We start from the raw sequence: 20,864 nt of genomic DNA, 5'->3' as shown, positions 1-20,864 counted from the left end.
CCCGGTGCCTAGTGGTTTCTGCCCCCTTGGGGGCAGGTTGACCTAAACTCAGCCAATCTGCCCCCAAGGGGGGCAGAAATGGCCTAAATACAATTTGTCCCCCAGGGGAGCGACTTTTGCCTGATGGGTCGCTCCCCATCTCTTAAAAAAAAAAACAAAGAAAAAAAAAAAGAAAAAAAAGAAAAATTCCCCTGGCGCCTAGAGGTTTCTGCCCCCCCCCCCCCCCGGGGGCAGAAATGGCCTAAAATAAATTTGCCCCCCCAACACCCACCCCCCCCCGGGAGCGACCCTTGCCTATGGGGTCGCTCCCCCTGCGTGACATTGGCGCCAAAAAACAAATCCCCGGTGCCTAGTGGTTTCTGCCCCCTTGGGGGCAGATTGACCTAAAATTGGCCAATCTGCCCCCAGGGGGGCAGAAATGGTCTAAATACAATTTGCCCCCCCTGGGGAGCGACCCTTGCCTGATGGGTCGCTCCCCATCTCTAAAAAAAGAAACAAAAAAAAAAAAAAACACAAAAAAAAATTTGCCCTGGCGCCTAGAGTGTTCTGCCCCCCCCCGGGGGGCAGTTCGGCCTAATAATAGGCCGATCTGTCCCCCGGGGGGGCAGAAATGGCCTAAAATAAATTTGCCCCCGCAACCCCCACCCCCCCCCCGGGAGCGACCCTTGCCTACGGGGTCGCTCCCCCTGCGTGACATTGGCGCCAAAAAACAAATCCCCGGTGCCTAGTGGTTTCTGCCCCCTTGGGGGCAGATTGACCTAAAATTGGCCAATCTGCCCCCAGGGGGGCAGAAATGGTCTAAATACAATTTGCCCCCCCAGGGGAGCGACCCTTGCCTGATGGGTCGCTCCCCATCTCTAAAAAAAGAAACAACAACAAAAAAAAACACAAAAAAAAAAATTGCCCTGGCGCCTAGAGTGTTCTGCCCCCCACCGGGGGGCAGTTCGGCCTAATAATAGGCCGATCTGTGCCCCGGGGGGGCAGAAATGGCCTAAAATAAATTTGCCCCCCCCAACCCCCACCCCCCCCCGGAGCGACCCTTGCCTACGGGGTCGCACCCCTGCGTGACATTGGCGCCAAAAAACAAATCCCCGGTGCCTAGTGGTTTCTGCCCCCTTGGGGGCAGATTGACCTAAAATTGGCCAATCTGCCCCCAGGGGGGCAGAAATGGTCTAAATACAATTTGCCCCCCCAGGGGAGCGACCCTTGCCTGATGGGTCGCTCCCCATCTCTAAAAAAAGAAACAACAAAAAAAAAACACACAAAAAAAAAATTGCCCTGGCGCCTAGAGTGTTCTGCCCCCCCCCCCGGGGGGCAGTTCGGCCTAATAATAGGCCGATCTGTCCCCCGGGGGGGGCAGAAATGGCCTAAAATAAATTTGCCCCCCCAACCCCCACCCCCCGCCCCCCGGGAGCGACCCTTGCCTACGGGGTCGCTCCCCCTGCGTGACATTGGTGCCAAAAAACAAATCCCCGGTGCCTAGTGGTTTCTGCCCCCTTGGGGGCAGATTGACCTAAAATCGGCCAATCTGCCCCCAGGGGGGCAGAAATGGTCTAAATACAATTTGCCCCCCAGGGGAGCGACCCTTGCCTGATGGGTCGCTCCCCATCTCTAAAAAAAAGAAAGAACAAAAAAAAAAAACACAAAAAAAACATTTGCCCTGGCGCCTAGAGGTTTCTTCCCCCCCTGGGGGCAGATCGGCCTAATAATAGGCCGATCTGCCCCCAGGGGGGGCAGAAATGGCCTAAAATAAATTGCCCTCCCCCCCAGGGAGCGACCCTTGCCTGATGGGTCGCTCCCCATCTCTAAAAAAAGAAACAACAAAAAAAAAAAAACACAAAAAAAAAAATTGCCCTGGCGCCTAGAGTGTTCTGCCCCCCCCCCCCCCGGGGGGCAGTTCGGCCTAATAATAGGCCGATCTGTCCCCCGGGGGGGCAGAAATGGCCTAAAATAAATTTGCCCCCCCAACCCCCACCCCCCCCGGGAGCGACCCTTGCCTACGGGGTCGCACCCCTGCGTGACATTGGCGCCAAAAAACTAATCCCCGGTGCCTAGTGGTTTCTGCCCCCTTGGGGGCAGATTGACCTAAAATTGGCCAATCTGCCCCCAGGGGGGCAGAAATGGTCTAAATACAATTTGCCCCCCCAGGGGAGCGACCCTTGCCTGATGGGTCGCTCCCCATCTCTAAAAAAAGAAACAACAAAAAAAAAACACACAAAAAAAAAATTGCCCTGGCGCCTAGAGTGTTCTGCCCCCCCCCGGGGGCAGTTCGGCCTAATAATAGGCCGATCTGCCCCCAGGGGGGGCAGAAATGGCCTAAAATAAATTGCCCTCCCCCCCAGGGAGCGACCCTTGCCTGATGGGTCGCTCCCCATCTCTAAAAAAAGAAACAACAAAAAAAAAAAAACACAAAAAAAAAAATTGCCCTGGCGCCTAGAGTGTTCTGCCCCCCCCCAGGGGGGCAGTTCGGCCTAATAATAGGCCGATCTGTCCCCCGGGGGGGCAGAAATGGCCTAAAATAAATTTGCCCCCCCACCCCCCCCCGGGAGCGACCCTTGCCTACGGGGTCGCACCCCTGCGTGACATTGGCGCCAAAAAACAAATCCCCGGTGCCTAGTGGTTTCTTCCCCCTTGGGGGCAGATTGACCTAAAATTGGCCAATCTGCCCCCAGGGGGGCAGAAATGGTCTAAATACAATTTGCCCCCCCAGGGGAGCGACCCTTGCCTGATGGGTCGCTCCCCATCTCTAAAAAAAGAAACAACAAAAAAAAAACACACAAAAAAAAAATTGCCCTGGCGCCTAGAGTGTTCTGCCCCCCCCCCCGGGGGCAGTTCGGCCTAATAATAGGCCGATCTGCCCCCAGGGGGGGCAGAAATGGCCTAAAATAAATTGCCCTCCCCCCCAGGGAGCGACCCTTGCCTGATGGGTCGCTCCCCATCTCTAAAAAAAGAAACAACAACAAAAAAAAACACAAAATAAAAAATTGCCCTGGCGCCTAGAGTGTTCTGCCCCCCCCCCCCCGGGGGGCAGTTCGGCCTAATAATAGGCCGATCTGTCCCCCGGGGGGGCAGAAATGGCCTAAAATAAATTTGCCCCCCCACTCCCCCCCGGGAGCGACCCTTGCCTACGGGGTCGCACCCCTGCGTGACATTGGCGCCAAAAAACAAATCCCCGGTGCCTAGTGGTTTCTGCCCCCTTGGGGGCAGATTGACCTAAAATTGGCCAATCTGCCCCCAGGGGGGCAGAAATGGTCTAAATACAATTTGCCCCCCAGGGGAGCGACCCTTGCCTGATGGGTCGCTCCCCATCTCTAAAAAAAAGAAAGAACAAAAAAAAAAAACACAAAAAAAAAATTTGCCCTGGCGCCTAGAGGTTTCTTCCCCCCCTGGGGGCAGATCGGCCTAATAATAGGCCGATCTGCCCCCAGGGGGTGCAGAAATGGCCTAAAATAAATTGCCCTCCCCCCCAGGGAGCGACCCTTGCCTGATGGGTCGCTCCCCATCTCTAAAAAAAGAAACAACAAAAAAAAAAAACACAAAAAAAAAATTGCCCTGGCGCCTAGAGTGTTCTGCCCCACCCCCCCGGGGGGCAGTTCGGCCTAATAATAGGCCGATCTGTCCCCCGGGGGGGCAGAAATGGCCTAAAATAAATTTGCCCCCCCAACCCCCACCCCCCCCGGGAGCGACCCTTGCCTACGGGGTCGCACCCCTGCGTGACATTGGCGCCAAAAAACAAATCCCCGGTGCCTAGTGGTTTCTGCCCCCTTGGGGGCAGATTGACCTAAAATTGGCCAATCTGCCCCCAGGGGGGCAGAAATGGTCTAAATACAATTTGCCCCCCCCAGGGGAGCGACCCTTGCCTGATGGGTCGCTCCCCATCTCTAAAAAAAGAAACAACAAAAAAAAAACACACAAAAAAAAAATTGCCCTGGCGCCTAGAGTGTTCTGCCCCCCCCCCCGGGGGCAGTTCGGCCTAATAATAGGCCGATCTGCCCCCAGGGGGGGCAAAAATGGCCTAAAATAAATTGCCCTCCCCCCCAGGGAGCGACCCTTGCCTGATGGGTCGCTCCCCATCTCTAAAAAAAGAAACAACAAAAAAAAAAAACACAAAAAAAAAAATTGCCCTGGCGCCTAGAGTGTTTTGCCCCCCCCCCCCCGGGGGGCAGTTCGGCCTAATAATAGGCCGATCTGTCCCCCGGGGGGGCAGAAATGGCCTAAAATAAATTTGCCCCCCCAACCCCCACCCCCCGCCCCCCGGGAGCGACCCTTGCCTACGGGGTCGCTCCCCCTGCGTGACATTGGCGCCAAAAAACAAATCCCCGGTGCCTAGTGGTTTCTGCCCCCTTGGGGGCAGATTGACCTAAAATCGGCCAATCTGCCCCCAGGGGGGCAGAAATGGTCTAAATACAATTTGCCCCCCAGGGGAGCGACCCTTGCCTGATGGGTCGCTCCCCATCTCTAAAAAAAAGAAAGAACAAAAAAAAAAAACACAAAAAAAACATTTGCCCTGGCGCCTAGAGGTTTCTTCCCCCCCTGGGGGCAGATCGGCCTAATAATAGGCCGATCTGCCCCCAGGGGGGGCAGAAATGGCCTAAAATAAATTGCCCTCCCCCCCAGGGAGCGACCCTTGCCTAAGGGGTCGCTCCCTTTGCGTGAAATTCACGCAAAGAAAAAACTCCCTGGTGTCTAGTGGTTTCTACCCCCCTTGGGGGCAGATTGGCCTCATCAAAATAGGCCAATCTGCCCCCAAGGGGGGCAGAAATGGCCAAAATATAATTTTCCCCCAAGGGGAGCGACCCTTGCCTAAGGGGTCGCTCCCCACCTCAATAAAAAAAATGAAAAAAAAAAAAAAAAAATGGTCCCTGGTGCCTAGAGGTTTCTGCCCCCCCTGGGGGCAGATCGGCCTAGTAAGGCCGATCTGCCCTCAGGGGGGGCAGAAAAGGCCTTTTCAAAAAAATGCCCCCCCTGGGAGTGACCCTTGCCCAAGGGGTCGCTCCCTTTTGTCAATTTCAATGAAGAAAAAAAAAAATCCCTGGTGTCTAGTGGGGTTTCAAAAGCCGGATTGCAAGCAATCCGGCTTTTGAAACCCTCGGAGGGACTTCAAAGGGAAGGAAATACTTTTCCTTCCCTTTGAAGCCCCTCCGGGCCTCCCAAGTGATTGAAAAAGAAATGCTTTTGCATTTCTTTTTCAATCGCGCTGGAAGCAGAGCTTCCAGCGCGACTAGGGAGGCCCCTGTGACAAATCAGCGCGCGCTCGCGCGCTGACGTCACAGGGGGGGGTGGGGGGGGTCGGGGGTGGAAGGGGAAGGGATTCCCCGGTCAGCCCTGACCTAGGGGGGTGGGGGGGGCGGCCCTCGGGAGGAGCGCTAGCACTTCTCCCGAGGGAAGCATTCAGGACGTAATGGTTACGTCCATGGCGCCACACGGGCGCTGCCATGGACGTAACCATTACGTCCGTGGCGGGGAAGGGGTTAAACTGCCCCAGCTCCACTTCCTATGCCTAGATGGGCAATGCACCTGTGAGACTAATAGACAGGACTCTGCCATGGACATTCCTCCGCCATCACTCCTCACCATTTTACAACCCCCTCCAATATTGAGCACTCAAATAAACACCCTTAAAGCACAAAACAATCTGGAGTCTGTCTATGATTTTGGAATACTGTATTGGCAATAACTGTGGCAAAAAGCTTTTTCATTGGTAATGTCAACATACCTATGTCACACAGCTCTAGTCCATGAGGAATCAAAGCAGATGTCACACAGTGGGACCCACAGATGTGAAATCATAAGGGAAAGTGACAACTCAGAAACCATACACTTGGTGAAAACGACAAACAGTAGAGAGGCAGTAGTGTTTAAGTACATGTAGTAGGCATGTTTGTATTCTTACCTGTGTGTCACTGGAAATATTTCTGGATCACCAAGTCCCTGTTGTCCATGTCTTCTTCCTCTGCTTCCTCGTCTTCACTGTCCACAGGCTCCACAGCTGCCACAACACCGCCATCTGGACCATCCTCCTGCAGAAAAGGCACCTCTCGTCGCAAAGCCAAGTTGTGAAGCATACAGCAGGTCACGATGATCTGCCACACCTTCTTTGGTGAGTAGAATAGGGATCCACCTGTCATGTGGAGGCACCTGAACCTGGACTTCAGGAGGCCGAAGGTCTGCTCGATCACCTTCCTAGTTCGCCCATGGGCCTCATTGTAGCATTCCTTTGCCCTTGTACTGGGATTCCTCACTGGGGTCAGTAGCCATGACAGGTTGGGGTAACCAGAGTCACCTGCAAATGGCAAGGGACAACTGTTAGACACACACTAACCTTGAGGGATATCCCCAGACCCACACAACCATTCCCACTGACTAGCTTTCAGGTGCTCACCTAATAGCCACACACAGTGCCTCTTGAGTTGACCCATCACATAAGGGATGCTGCTATTCCACAGGATGTAAGCGTCATGCACTGAGCCAGGGAACATGGCATTCACATGGGAGACGTACTGGTCTGCCAAACATACCATCTGTACATTCATCGAATGATAACTCTTCCGGTTTCTGTACACCTGTTCACTCCTGTGGGGGGGTACCAAAGCCACAGGTGTCCCATCAATGGTACCTATGATGTTGGGGATATGTCCCAGGGCATAGAAATCACCTTTCACTGTAGGCAAATCCTCCACCTTAGGGAAAACGATGTAGCTCCGCATTTGTTTCAGCAGGGCAGACAACGCTCTAGAAAACACGTAGGAAAACATAGGCTGTGGCATCCCTGATGCTATGGCCACTGTTGTTTGAAATGAAACACTTGCAAGGAAATGGAGCACTGACAGCACCTGCACTTGAGGTGGGATTCCTGTGGGATGGCGGATAGCTGACATCAGGTCTGGCTCCAACTGGGTACACAGTTCCTGGATTGTGGCACGGTCAAGCCTGTATGTGATTATCACATGTCTTTCCTCCATTGTCGACAGGTCCACCAACGGTCGGTACACAGGAGGATGCCGCCATCTCCTCACATGTCCTTGGGGACGGTGCCTATAAAGGACAACAGTGAGCACAGAGTCAAACAAATCAGAGGTATGTACCCACAGCATACACAGAACACCATTCATATTCTAAAAAGTGGCCTGTATGTGTGTTGAGTCTAGGCCTAGGTATGTGTGACGCAGTTGAAATTGTAGGCATGTGGGCCCCTGAAATGGCAGCTGCCTGACCTGTAAAGTGGGACAATGAGATGTGAGGTAATTGCGCTGGCGTTGTACACCGTCGCGGTAGGCGGTCGAAGACTGCGGCGCAATGCTGCATTGGTTAACATTGGACCCTATGGTTCCCAGGAGCCAATGAAGATGTACACCGGCGGTGATGGTACGCACCGCCATGGACGTGACCGCCATTTTCTATCTGTTCAATCACTCCATACCTGATCTTCGACAGGAGAGGACCTACACAGCAAGTGCTGCTGTGACCTCGGTCTGGAAAAGACAATGGCTCGAGTGTCTGGGGAAAGGGCCCCTGCCTTCACATCGGAGGAGTTGGAGAAACTCGTGGATGGGGTCCTCCCCCAGTACACGTTACTCTACAGTCCTCCAGACAAACAGGTAAGTACACTGGGAGCATGCTGTATGGGCTATGCCTGTGTGGAGAGGGGTGGATGTAAGAAGGAAGGGGGAAAATGTGGTGTGCATGAAACAACGGTGAGTGCATGTGCCACATGGCAAACGGTAGGGATGGGGGCCAATCACTTTGACGGTGCAGTTGGTAATAACTTTCTCTTCCCCTTGTACAAAGATATTTGGCGTGCCATCGCCAAGGATGTCCGGACCCTGGGGGTCTACCACAGACAGAGCCACTGCCGGAAAAGATGGGAGGACATTTGCCGCTGGAGCAAGAAGACGTGGAGGCTCAGCTGGGTATGGCCTCCTAACGTGGTAGGGGTGCCTGTCGCACCATGACCCCCCTGATGTTCAGGATCCTGTCAGTGGCGTACCCGGAGTTGGATGGGCGCTTGAGGGCATCACAGCATGCACAAGGGGGAGAGTACACTCGCATTCTGCTGATTTTGCGCGTAGTGGAGGTGTCTGGGTGGGGAGGTGGGCTGTGGGTTTCCCTAGGCCAGGGCAAGTTCCGTAGGCATGGTCCCTCCGTAAGGCAGGCCATGTGGCACCCCTCCGCACCTCTGTAGAGTGCCAACTACACCTAGTCATGCCCCTATGTCATCCATGTGTGCAGATGTCGTCCATAGCCTAATAGGCCGTTTCCCAGGAAACAGTGGAGCCCAAGAGCGCAGCGTAGTGCAGGGGGCTTCTGTGTCTGTCGTATCCACCAACGGTAGCGGTAACGCATGCACTCAACATGTCTTTTTTCTGTCGTCCCCCCCTTTTTGTGGTCTCCCTGTTCTTGTGTGCATTAGCATCATCAGACAGAGGAGCAGTGGCACCGGAGCACGAGGGGGCTGCATCCCACATGGCCATGGAGGGCTACACTACGGAATCAGTGGGACGGAGGGTGAGGGGAGCTCCACTGCGGGGACAGGAGCTGAGACCAGAGACACGGACTCGTCCTCTGATGGGAACTCCCTTGTGGTGGTGGCAACATCTGTGCCCCCCCATCTCCAGGTACAGCCGCCACCCCCCCTTACAGCACTGCCCTCCCAGCAGCCCCTCAGCCTTCCCCCGTGCCTGCTCACCCAGGAGGGTGGGCATCACCTTCGCCCCAGGCACCTCTGGCCCTGCCCCAGTCACCCCTGCTGCCCTCAGTGAGGAGGCCATTGACCTCCTCAGGTCCCTCACTGTTGGGCAGTCTACTATTTTGAATGCCATCCAGGGAGTAGAAAGGCAGTTACAACAAACAAATGCATTCCTGGAGGGCATTCATTCTGGTCAGGCGGCCCTTGAGCAAGCTTTTCAGACTCTGGCCTCAGCACTGATGGCAGCCATTGTCCCTGTCTCTAGCCTCCCCCCCTCCAACTTCCTCCACCCAGACCCAATCCCCTGTACCTGAGCCTATCCCATGCACACACGTCAACACACAAGGGAAGCTCAGGCAAACATAAGCACCACACATCCCACAGGGACTCACGCAAGCATCACACACATGCAGACACACCAACATCCACTGCCTCCACTGTGTCCCCCTCCTCCTCTTATCCCTCCTCCCTGCCTTTCTTGTCTATACTCACATCTGCATGTACTACCTCTACAACCACTACTACCATCACCAGCACACCCATCACCACACCCCGCTCACGTGCAGTCACCACCCCCACTACCATTCACACGTTCCCTGTGTCCTCTCCCAGTGTGTCTGTGACGCCCCGTCCCAAGATACAAAAACCCAGGCACACACCCACCCAACAGCCATCCACCTCACGACAGCCTCCAGCATATGCACCTTCACCCAAAGTCAGCAAACGATCACCTCCTACAACCACAACCTCTTCCTCCACTCCCAACCCCCTCCAGCTACCCGTCCCAGTGTGTCCCAAAAACTTTTCCTGTCCAACCTTGACCTCTTTCCCACACCTCCCCCACCCCGTCCGTCTCCTAGGTCCCGAACTAGCACCTCAGCCTCAACATCTCCGGGACCAGTGATGCCACCGCCAGCACCAGCCCAGCTGCCCAGGAGGCCACCGCCAGCACCAGCCCAGGTGCCCAGGAGGACACCGCCAGCACAAGCCCAGTTGGGCCATGAAGGACCGCCAGCAAAAAGCCCCGCTGGGCCATGAAGGACCTCCAGCAAAAGCCCCGCTGGGCCATGACGGACCACCAGCAAAAGCCCCGCTGTGCCATGAAGGACCGCCAGCAGCTGAGTCACTGCAATGGAGACTGCCGCTCCAAGCACCGCTGAACAGGGCACCGCCGTCTCAAGAACCACTGAACAGGGCACCGCCGCCTCAAGAACCGCTGAACAGGGCACCGCCGCCTCAAGCACCGCTGAACAGGGCACCACTGCCTCAAGAACCGCTGAACAGGGCACCGCCGCCTCAAGAACCGCTGAACAGGGCACTGCCATCTCATGCACCGCTGAACAGGGCACCGCCGTCTCAAGAACCGCTGAACAGGGCACCGCCGCCTCATGCACCGCTGAACAGGGCACTGCCGTCTCATGCACTGCTGAACAGGGCACTGCCGCCTCAAGAATTGCTGAACAGGGCACCGCTGCCTCAAAAACCGCTGAACAGGGCACCGCCGCCTCAAGCACCGCTGGCCCATGAGCGCCAAGGGCACTGACGCTACTGAGTCCATCACAGGCAGAATGAAGCACTCTGGGCACCATGCCCCCTCCAGAACCAGTGGAGAGATCCATCCACAACCTCTGCCCTTAGCAGGATGAAGCACTCTGGGCACCATGCCCCCTCCAGAACCAGTGGAGAGATCCATCCACTACCTCTGTCCTTAGCAGGATGAAGCACACGGGGCACCATGCCCCCTCCAGAACCAGTGGAGACTGTTATCCACGTGAGAGAATGTGGCTTTGCACTCCCCAGGATGGAACAGTGGGCAACCCACCCACTGTAGAGACTTGAGAGACTGTGGCTTTGCACTCCTCAGGATTGAACAGTGGGCAAACCACCCACTGTAGAGACTTGAGAGACTGTGGCTTTGCACTCCCCAGGATTGAACAGTGGGCAACCCACCCACTGTAGAGACTTGAGAGACTGTGGCTTTGCACTCCCCAGGATTGAACAGTGGGCATGTGGCCCCCTCGTGGATTTGGTGTTGTGCACTCAACCAGCTGAGGTGCCCCCCCTTTTTCCTCACCCTGAGGTGCCTGTTTTGTTGCTCTCTGATGCCCCTGCAGTGTTCTCTCCGTGATGGTTGGGGATCTTGTGTGGGCCTCGCCCATACCGTGTGGGCCCAGTGTTCCACGGACTTAATTGGAGCACTACCTGGACTACTATGCTTGGTATATATTTTGTACATAGTGTATATACCAGGGAGTGCAGAATTATTAGGCAAGTTGTATTTTTGAGGATTAATTTTATTATTGAACAACAACCATGTTCTCAATTAACCCAAAAAACTCATTAATATCAAAGCTGAATATTTTTGGAAGTAGTTTTTAGTTTGTTTTTAGTTTTAGCTATGTTAGGGGGATATCTGTGTGTGCAGGTGACTATTACTGTGCATAATTATTAGGCAACTTAACAAAAAACAAATATATACCCATTTCAATTATTTATTATTACCAGTGAAACCAATATAACATCTCAACATTCACAAATATACATTTCTGACATTCAAAAACAAAACAAAAACAAATCAGTGACCAATATAGCCACCTTTCTTTGCAAGGACACTCAAAAGCCTGCCATCCATGGATGCTGTCAGTGTTTTGATCTGTTCACCATCAACATTGCGTGCAGCAGCAACCACAGCCTCCCAGACACTGTTCAGAGAGGTGTACTGTTTTCCCTCCTTGTAAATCTCACATTTGATGATGGACCACAGGTTCTCAATGGGGTTCAGATCAGGTGAACAAGGAGGCCATGTCATTAGATTTCCTTCTTTTATACCCTTTCTTGCCAGCCACGCTGTGGAGTACTTGGACGCGTGTGATGGAGCATTGTCCTGCATGAAAATCATGTTTTTCTTGAAGGATGCAGACTTCTTCCTGTACCACTGCTTGAAGAAGGTGTCTTCCAGGAACTGGCAGTAGGACTGGGAGTTGAGCTTGACTCCATCCTCAACCCGAAAAGGCCCCACAAGCTCATCTTTGATGATACCAGCCCAAACCAGTACTCCACCTCCACCTTGCTGGCGTCTGAGTCGGACTGGAGCTCTCTGCCCTTTACCAATCCAGCCACGGGCCCATCCATCTGGCCCATCAAGACTCACTCTCATTTCATCAGTCCATAAAACCTTAGAAAAATCAGTCTTGAGATATTTCTTGGCCCAGTCTTGACGTTTCAGCTTGTGTGTCTTGTTCAGTGGTGGTCGTCTTTCAGCCTTTCTTACCTTGGCCATGTCTCTGAGTATTGCACACCTTGTGCTTTTGGGTACTCCAGTGATGTTGCGGCTCTGAAATATGGCCAAACTGGTGGCAAGTGGCATCGTGGCAGCCGCACGCTTGACTTTTCTCAGTTCATGGGCAGTTATTTTGCGCCTTGGTTTTTCCACACGCTTCTTGCGACCCTGTTGACTATTTTGAATGAAACGCTTGATTGTTCGATGATCACGCTTCAGAAGCTTTGCAATTTTAAGAGTGCTGCATCCCTCTGCAAGATATCTCACTATTTTTGACTTTTCTGAGCCTGTCAAGTCCTTCTTTTGACCCATTTTGCCAAAGGAAAGGAAGTTGCCTAATAATTATGCACACCTGATATAGGGTGTTGATGTCATTAGACCACACCCCTTCTCATTACAGAGATGCACATCACCTAATATGCTTAATTGGTAGTAGGCTTTCGAGCCTATACAGCTTGGAGTAAGACAACATGCCTAAAGAGTATGATGTGGTCAAAATACTCATTTGCCTAATAATTCTGCACTCCCTGTATATATTTTTGCCTACTTGATTTTAATATATGACAATGGTTACACTCATTTTCTATTGTCTTTGCATTCTTCCACGGGGGGGTGGGGGGTGTAACTGTGATGTATCAATATGCATTAGTGTGAGTGTTGTAGTGATTGAGGGTGGGGGTGGGGGTGTTGCGTGTGTGTGTCCCTGTTTTTTCCCTCCCCCCTCCCCTTTGTCGTAGATGCAGTACTCACCGTGGTCTTCGCCGCCGGCGTTCGTGCTCCTGGTAGAGGAGCTGGAAGACTATCACAGGGAGAATTTGGAGTTCCGGGTCCATGGTGTCCTCGTTCCTCGTGGGGTGTGTAGAGGTGAGGGTTTTCCCTTCGGAAACCTGTTTCCGCCGTGTTTTTATCCACGGTGTATCCGCCCCGGAAAAGGTGGCGGATTGGTAGGTTGTGATACTGTGGGCGGTACATTGTCTCCCACCTGTCTGTTGGCGGTGACCGCCACGCTGTTTGTTTGTACCGCCGTGGTGGTCGGAGTGTTATAGTGGCTGTCTTTGTTGGCGGTTTCCGCCACGGTTGTAATTGCAACATTTTTACCGCCGGCCTGTTGGCGGTCTTACTGCCGCTTTAACACCGTCCGCCAGGGTTGTAATGACCACCATAGTGTCTGCATTGTTGAAACACCTGGACAGCTACATCAGATTTCACCACCGAGCAGATTTCACCAATGTGAAGGCAAACTTTTATGAGATGGGAAACATTCCTCATTTAGTAGGAGCCATTGATGACACCCATGTAGGCTTAGTCCCGCCCAGTACTAATGAACAGGTGTATAGGAACAGGAAAAGAAAAACACTAAATGAACATTCAGGTGTTGTGTCTGGCAGACCAGTACATCTCACAAGTCACAGCCAATTATCCAGGTTCTTGTGCATGATTCCTTCATCATGCAGAACAGCAATGTCCCACAGCTAATGACACAAATCCTCACTGAGAGGGTCTGGCTGGTTGGTATTTTTCTATTGTAGTGTGTGTTTGTGACTTATGTCTCCTGTCATCACAATATAGCAAGACCCACATACATGTTTGTTGTGTTCAACCATTGTGTTCACAGGTGACTCAGGCTAACCAAACTGTCCTGGGCTGTTGACACCAATGAGGTACCCAACCACACCAGGGGAACTCCATTACAATGAGGCCCACAGGAGCACAAGGCGTATAATAGAGCGAACATTTGGGCTCCTGAAGAAAAGATTTAGGTGCCTGGACCTATCTGGAGGAGCCCTCCTCTACTTGCCCCACAAGGTATGCCAAATAATTGTTGCCTGCTGCATGCTCCACAATCTAGCCCTGAGACATCTGATACCACTGAGAGCAGATGAGGGGTAATCAGCTGAACCAGTGGCTGGAAATGCTGATATGGCAAGTGATGACGAGCCAGAGGAAGAAGGAGCAGGTGACTCTAAGGCAGATCTAATCAATGAGTGCGTCAACTGACACACAGGTATGTAAGTGGACCTTTTGTTGTGAAAAATGTGTAAAACCAGAAGTAGATGGCTGCCATTCCACTTCCTTTCTTGCTTTGTGTGTGGGGGTGTAATGAGCTCCAATGCCTATGTGTGAGTTGTGGATGCAGACTGATAGATTGTAATGTGTAAAGAACAGATTGTTCTGCATATTGTTACATCAGATGAGAACACACACTTCTGGTAAAGACTTCTCAGATGTGAGGTATGATTCGTGCAATCTCCTATCCTCTTTTCCTTTCACTCACACATTTATCTAGATCCTCTTTGGCTCTGCAACCTGGGCTTGAGGTATACTGTGTCAAAAGCTGATGGGAATTGCTGACGATATGAGAGGTGTACCTGACAGACATCTGGTAAAATGAGATTATATTCAGTGGGGTGGTACCTTATCCTCCATAAAAGTGGGGTGGTAAATGCGTAGTCCTTTTCTTTACCCTGTGGGGTTAAGGAGAATGTAAAATGGTATATAATGTGTCAGGTGAAGTTTCTTGCACATGTGTGAAGGTTGGATCGTGGTCTCTCGCTTCACAATGGGTGGAGTACTTTGTAATAGCCTTGGGACCTATCTGTGTTTGTGTTCTAACTTTGCAGTCCAAGGTGCAAAAAACTGTATACTGACATAGGTGAGTGACAATCCTACAGGTAAGGGGCCAATGTTAGTTGCATTTTTCAGTATTGTATTCCTCTGTAATGATCGTTGTGTGTTCCATGGAATATGTGATTTAGTAGCTTTGGTATGGGTATGTGAAGAGCCTATACATGGTGATATAGAGGACCTATGTGCCCCAGCTTTGTAGATAGTTTACCATGCGCCTGACTTATGTAACCTGTGTGTGTACTTTTTGTACTCTCTGTCATGTTATATTTCCTGAATGCAATACTGACTATACAATAGTCTAAACCTGGATTTCAACCTCAGAGAAATCTGTCCTGTGAAATGTCTGTTATGATGTGTCTCCTGCTCAGGGACCCTCTGTATGATAGTGCCTACCGCCTTGGTTTTCCTGATGGTAAGTTTGGCACGAAAACCATGGCGGTAGGCTGGGTCATAATTCCGAGGGTGGGATTGTGACGACCGCCGGGCTGGAGACCGAAGTCCACAAAATCCCATTTTTTTTACCACTGGCCTGTTGGCAGTATTAATGCCGTCTTAACACCGACCGCCAGGGTTGTAATGAGGGCCTTAATGTTACCAAAAATAAAGGTACTTTAATTTAGTGACACAGGGCCAAAAATATTTTAGAGGCAATACTCCTTCTGGAAGTAAGCATTATATACAATATATACACTAGACACCAAAATCAAGTAAGTAAATAATCATAGGATAGAGCAAACAATAGAAAATACCATAGAATGCAATAGGAAGAAATAGGCCTAGGGGCAACATAAATCATATACTAAGAAAGTGGAATGCAAATCATGAATTCCCCCCTAGGCAAGTGTAGTGTGTAGAGGGTTGCTGGGAGTGTAAGAAAACCACAAAGATGAGTAAAATACCCCATCCCAGAGCCCAGGAAAGTAGGAGTAAAGTACTGCAAGTTTCCTCAGGACACACTACAAGTCATGATCAGAGTTATTGCAGGAACCAAGCAAGACTGCAAGCAACAAATGGTGGATTCCTGGGCCTGAAGACCTGTAAAGAGAGGAGACTAAGTCCAGAAGTCGCAGAAGATTCCAGGAAGGACAGGAGCCCCTGCCAACCTAGAAGATGGTGCAAAAGAGGATTCTCTGGTTGGAAGAAGTCTGCAGAAGTGCACCGGAGAAGATGGCTGCACGTTCCTGCATGATGCAAAGGATGTCCCATGTTGAGATGTTGGATGCAGGCGAGTTGCAGTGCTGGATTCGTCCAAAAAGCCTTGGTTCAAGCAATGTCGCGGTTTGCATCAAAATGGCGCTGCCTGGACCCAGGAGGGACCTGGGGGCCTCAACTTGGACTGAGGCAGCAGAAGTGGTCCTAACACTGGAGGGAACCCACAGATGACAAGGCAGCACCTACGGAGGTCCCAGGACAAGGGGACAAAAAGGTGCAGATAGCGGTTGCTGCAGCACTATAAAAGAAGGTCCCACGCTGCTGGAGATCAACTCAGCGATTTGTGCGTTGCACAATAGAGTGCTGAGGACCTGGGCCAGGATGTGCACAAAGAATTCTTGCAAATAGTGCACAGAGGCCTCAAGAGGTGAAGATGACGCAGTGCACAGGGGTACTGGCACAAATGGAGAAGGCAAGCTCTTACGTCCTCCAAATTTGGACAGCTGGACCTTAGGACAGTCTGTGTCGAAGGGGTCCACCACCTGTCTTCCAGGGAGCATGCTCGTCATCAGGAGAGGAGTCCCAGAGAACTGGTCATCATCTTAGAAGGTGCCTGCTAGAGCAGGGAAGTGACTCCATCACTCCACAGGAAATTTATTCGGCCCTTCTGGTGCAGGGTGAAGACAGGGAGTCCCCATTGTGTGCACACTGTGACAACTGTTGCAGTTGCTGGCTGGAGCTGAAGTAGCAGAGTCGCAGTAGCCTTTCTGGATACTTTGTTGCAGTTACAGTGGTTCCTGGAGAAGTCTGTGGTTGATCTGAGGTCTGAAGATGAAGCAGGAGTTGCAGAGAATTCCTGGTGGAAACTTGCAAGCCAAATCTGAAGAGGAACCCACAGGAGAGACCCTAAATATCCCTGAGAGGGGGATTAGCTACCTAACCAGGTATGCACCTATCATGAGGGGTCTTCGATGTCACCTGCCTGCACTGGCCACTCAGAGATCTCCAGAGTGTCCTCACACCTTGGAAAACAAGATGGCTAACGCAAGAAGTCTGGGGATTTGGACCTAGACAGCATGGGGGCACCTTTGCTAGTGCAAGGGTGCCCTCACACTTACTATCTTTGCACCTAGCCTTCAGTAAAAGGTTAGACAAATAGGTGACTTATAAGTCACTTAAGTGCAGTGAAAATGGCTGTAAAATGGTGTGTGCACTATTTCAGTGGCAGTCCTGTGAAAGGGTTTGTCTGAGCTCCTTATGGGTGGCAAAGAAATGCTGCAGCCCATAAGGCTCTCCTGGAACCCCAATGCCCTGGGTACCTAGGTACCATATCCTAGGGCCTTATAAGGGGGGGCCCAGTGAGCCAACTGGAATTGGTAAATGAAGTCACTAAACTTTCGAGACTAATTTGGAAGCAGAGAGAGCATAAGCAATGAAGTTCTGGTTAGCAGAACCTCAGTGACACAGCTAAGCACTACTGACAGCACACACATTAGGTCACAAACTATGAGCACTGGGGCCCTGGTTAGCAGGATCCCAGTGAGACAGGCAAAACACACTGACAAATATGGTTTTCACTAGGAGCACTGGGGTCCTAGCTAGCAGGATCCCATTGAGACAGTAAAAACACACTGACACACACTCACAAACAGGCCAAAAGTGGGGGTAACCATGCTAGAAAGAGGCTACTTTTTCACAATTAGAGAGGGTTTGGGTGGCAAGGAAGCATGCTCGACTATTCAACTGTGTGACAGGAATGTTGTGGATACTTACCAGACTCCGGTCTTCCAGGTATTCCAGTCAGGCCCTCAGGATGCAGTATGTCCAAGACCTTCTCCTCCAAAGATGTGAACTGTGGGAGAGGAGGTGGGGTCCCACCACCAGTCTTCTGCACGGCTATATTGTGCCTGGATGCCATGGAATTAATGCACCTTCCCCCGTAGGGCGTTCCACCTCTTCCTGATGTCCTCTCTTGTGCTAGCATGTCTGCCTACAGAATTGACCCTGTCAACTACCCTTAACCACAACTTCATTTTCCTGGCAATAGATGTTTTTTGGACCTGTGCCCCGAATAGGTGTGTCATCCACCATGACCCTCAAGTCCTTATTAGTGAAACATGGGTATTTTTGTGGGGACATGATAATGGTTGTATAGATGGTGTGTGGGGGTGTTGTGAGTGTAAGGATGCAGTGTTGGGTAATGGTTGAGGTGTGGGTGTGAGTTGGAGACAGTAGTTGTGGATTGTGTGTGCTAGTGATGTGTGTATTTTGATAGTTGTGCTGATGTTGGGGGTGTGTACTGAGTCAGATGTCTATGTGTGCCTATTTTGTCCAAGTAGAAGTTTTTGATTTGTTTTCTCAGTGGATATGGGTGGCAAAGGATTTTGCAAATTTTGCAGATCCTGTTTTCAAAGGATTGTGGGTTGTGTGTGGGTGTGTTATATAGTGCAGTGAGGCAGTGTCGGGTGTATGGATGTGTGTCATGTGTGGGGTATATAAACTATCCAATGTGGTATGGTGTTCTGACAGAAGTGAGTTGTGACCGCCACGGCTCGTACCGCCAATGTTTTTCTGCTAAGGAAGAACTGCTGTGGTGATTTGTGGCTCGTAATCTGATGGGTGGATTTTTGTTGGGCTGAAGGTCCTGGTAGTGGGACTGCATCTTTTCAATCTACCAGTGTCCTGGGGATTTCAGAAAATAGGCTGTTTTGTGACTGTCTTCACAGTGTGAATTATAATACAGCGGTCAAATTACCACCAACATTGCGGTCTTTTGGCAGCTGCTACCACAGTGTTCTTGTCGTAATAAGGCCCTGAGTGTCTGCAATGTTATTATCTGTGCCCTGAAACAAATGGTCTGGTGCAATCACATCAGCACAAAGCCCCTTAGCAACTTCAAGACTTGTACATCACATGCAGACTGCCGGTTCACCACCTGTACCACTGCCATGTAATCCACTTTGTGCAACACTTTCTGAAACATTTACCTCCCCACAGAGCCAGCACCACCAACAATGGAAACAACTCTAGGAAAGTCCTCCTACCTCCCTTCCAATCCTCCCAGCCATTGTTTAGCTACCAATGACCCTTCTAGTATAGACCGAAACTTGTCCCGCCTGCCGCCTCAGGAAAAACCTGCATTTGCCAATCTGCTTCTTCAACTAGTCCTTCAAAAGGAGCCCCATTGAAATGACACAAGAAGTCCCACCATATTCGTAAGTCCTTCCTAACCCCTGCCTTCAAACGCAGCCAATGGTGGAGCAAAGACAGACCAGACAATACCTGACTTATCCACCTGCAAAACCTCCTACCTGCCTACATGACCCTGCATGCAAAGTTCAAATGACTCAAAAGAACCTGTACCTCCCTCACCTGCACTTTCTTCTTGACTTAGCCACCTGCAAAACCTCCTATCTGCCTTCACTACCCTGCATGCAAAGATCAAAGGACTCAAGAGAACCTGTACCTCCCTCACCTGCACTTTCTTCTTACAGAGCATTTTTTCAATTAGCTGCAATATCACCACCTTTTTGTCCTCTGGAAGCCTAGCTTCCCTTTTTTTTCTGTGTCCCATAGAATGCCCAAAAAGGTTAAAATCGTGGCTGGAACCACAGTCCTTTCTATCACCAGGGCAACCTCACATCTGTCATGAGCTCTCTAAAATGTACTCGTATCTGCTGGATGTCTGCAGAACCAGAAGGCCCGACAAAGAATAAATTGTCTGCATAGTGTGTCACTGAGACAAAACCAGTCGCAAATGTGAACAGTCATTGCAAAAAGAAACAGAATTTTAAAAATAAGGCACAAGAAAATGAACAGCCTATGAGCAGTGCCTTATCTAAGTAATGATTTCCCCTGAACTGTACACACAACAACCAAAATTCCTGGGGATGAACTGGTGTGAGAAAGTAGCCTCTTTCTAGCATGGTTACCCCCATTTTTAGCCTGATTGTCAGTGCTTGTCAGTGTGTTTTAACTATGTCACTGGGATTCTGTTAGCCAGGACCCCAGTGCTCATGGTTTGTGGCCTACTTGTCAGTCTGTTTTACTGTTTTTGTGAGTATGCTTAACTTTGTCACTGGAGTCCTGCTATCCAGAACCCCGGTGCTTATACTCTCTCTGGTTCCAAGTTTGTACTTACATTCTGGTAACCCAGTATTCCACTCCAAATTGGCATACTGGCCCCCTATTATAAGTCCCTAGTATATGGTACCTAGGTACGCAGGACATTGAGGTTCCAGGGGATCCTTCTGGGCTGCAGCATTTCTATTGCCATCCATAAGGAGACTATACAAATGCTGCTTCAGGACTGCCATTGCAGCCTGTGTAAAATAGTGCATGCACTATTTCACAGCCATTTTGACTGCACCAGGTCACTTATAAGTCACCTATATATCAAACCTTCAGACCCTTAATGGTTGGGTTCAAAGTATCTATGTGTGAGGGCACCCTTGCACTAGCAGAGGTGCCCCCACGTTGTCCAGGCCCATTTTCCCAAACTTCGCAAGTGCGGGGATGACATTTTAAGTGTGCACTGTACATAGGTCAATACCTATGTACAGTTTCACAATGGTAACTCTGAATATGACCATGTAAGGTGTCTAACAACTGGGAATCGTACCCCAATACTGATTCCAGTATTGGTTTTACAATTCCAGACACCCTGGGGGCTCCAACATGGACCCTGAGTACTGCCATACCAGTCTTCTGAGGTTTTCACTGCAGCCCCAGCTGCTGCCACCTCACAGACAGGCTTCTGTCCTCCTGTGGCTTGAGCAGCTCAATCCCAGGAAGGCAGAACAGTACATTTCCTTTAGGAGAGGGATGTTACACCCTCTCCCTTTGGAAATAGGTGTCACAGGCATGGGAGGCATGGGAGGGTTATCCTCCCAGAGACTCTGGAATGCTTCCAAGGGCACAGATGGTGCCCTCCATGCATAATCCAATCTACACCAGTCAGGGACCCCAATTCCATGCTCTGGCATGAAACTGGACAAAGGAAAGCGGAGTGACCACTCCCCAACCCATCACCACCTCAGTGGTGGTGCCCAGAAATCCTCCAGAGTGTCTCTGGGTTTTGCCATCTTGGATTCCAAGTTGGCGGGGCACTCTGGGAGC

Source organism: Pleurodeles waltl, chromosome 2_2 (genome assembly GCF_031143425.1).
Source record: "Pleurodeles waltl isolate 20211129_DDA chromosome 2_2, aPleWal1.hap1.20221129, whole genome shotgun sequence".
In the NCBI taxonomy this organism is placed as follows: domain Eukaryota; kingdom Metazoa; phylum Chordata; class Amphibia; order Caudata; family Salamandridae; genus Pleurodeles; species Pleurodeles waltl.
Note: the sequence above shows the minus strand (reverse complement) of the source record.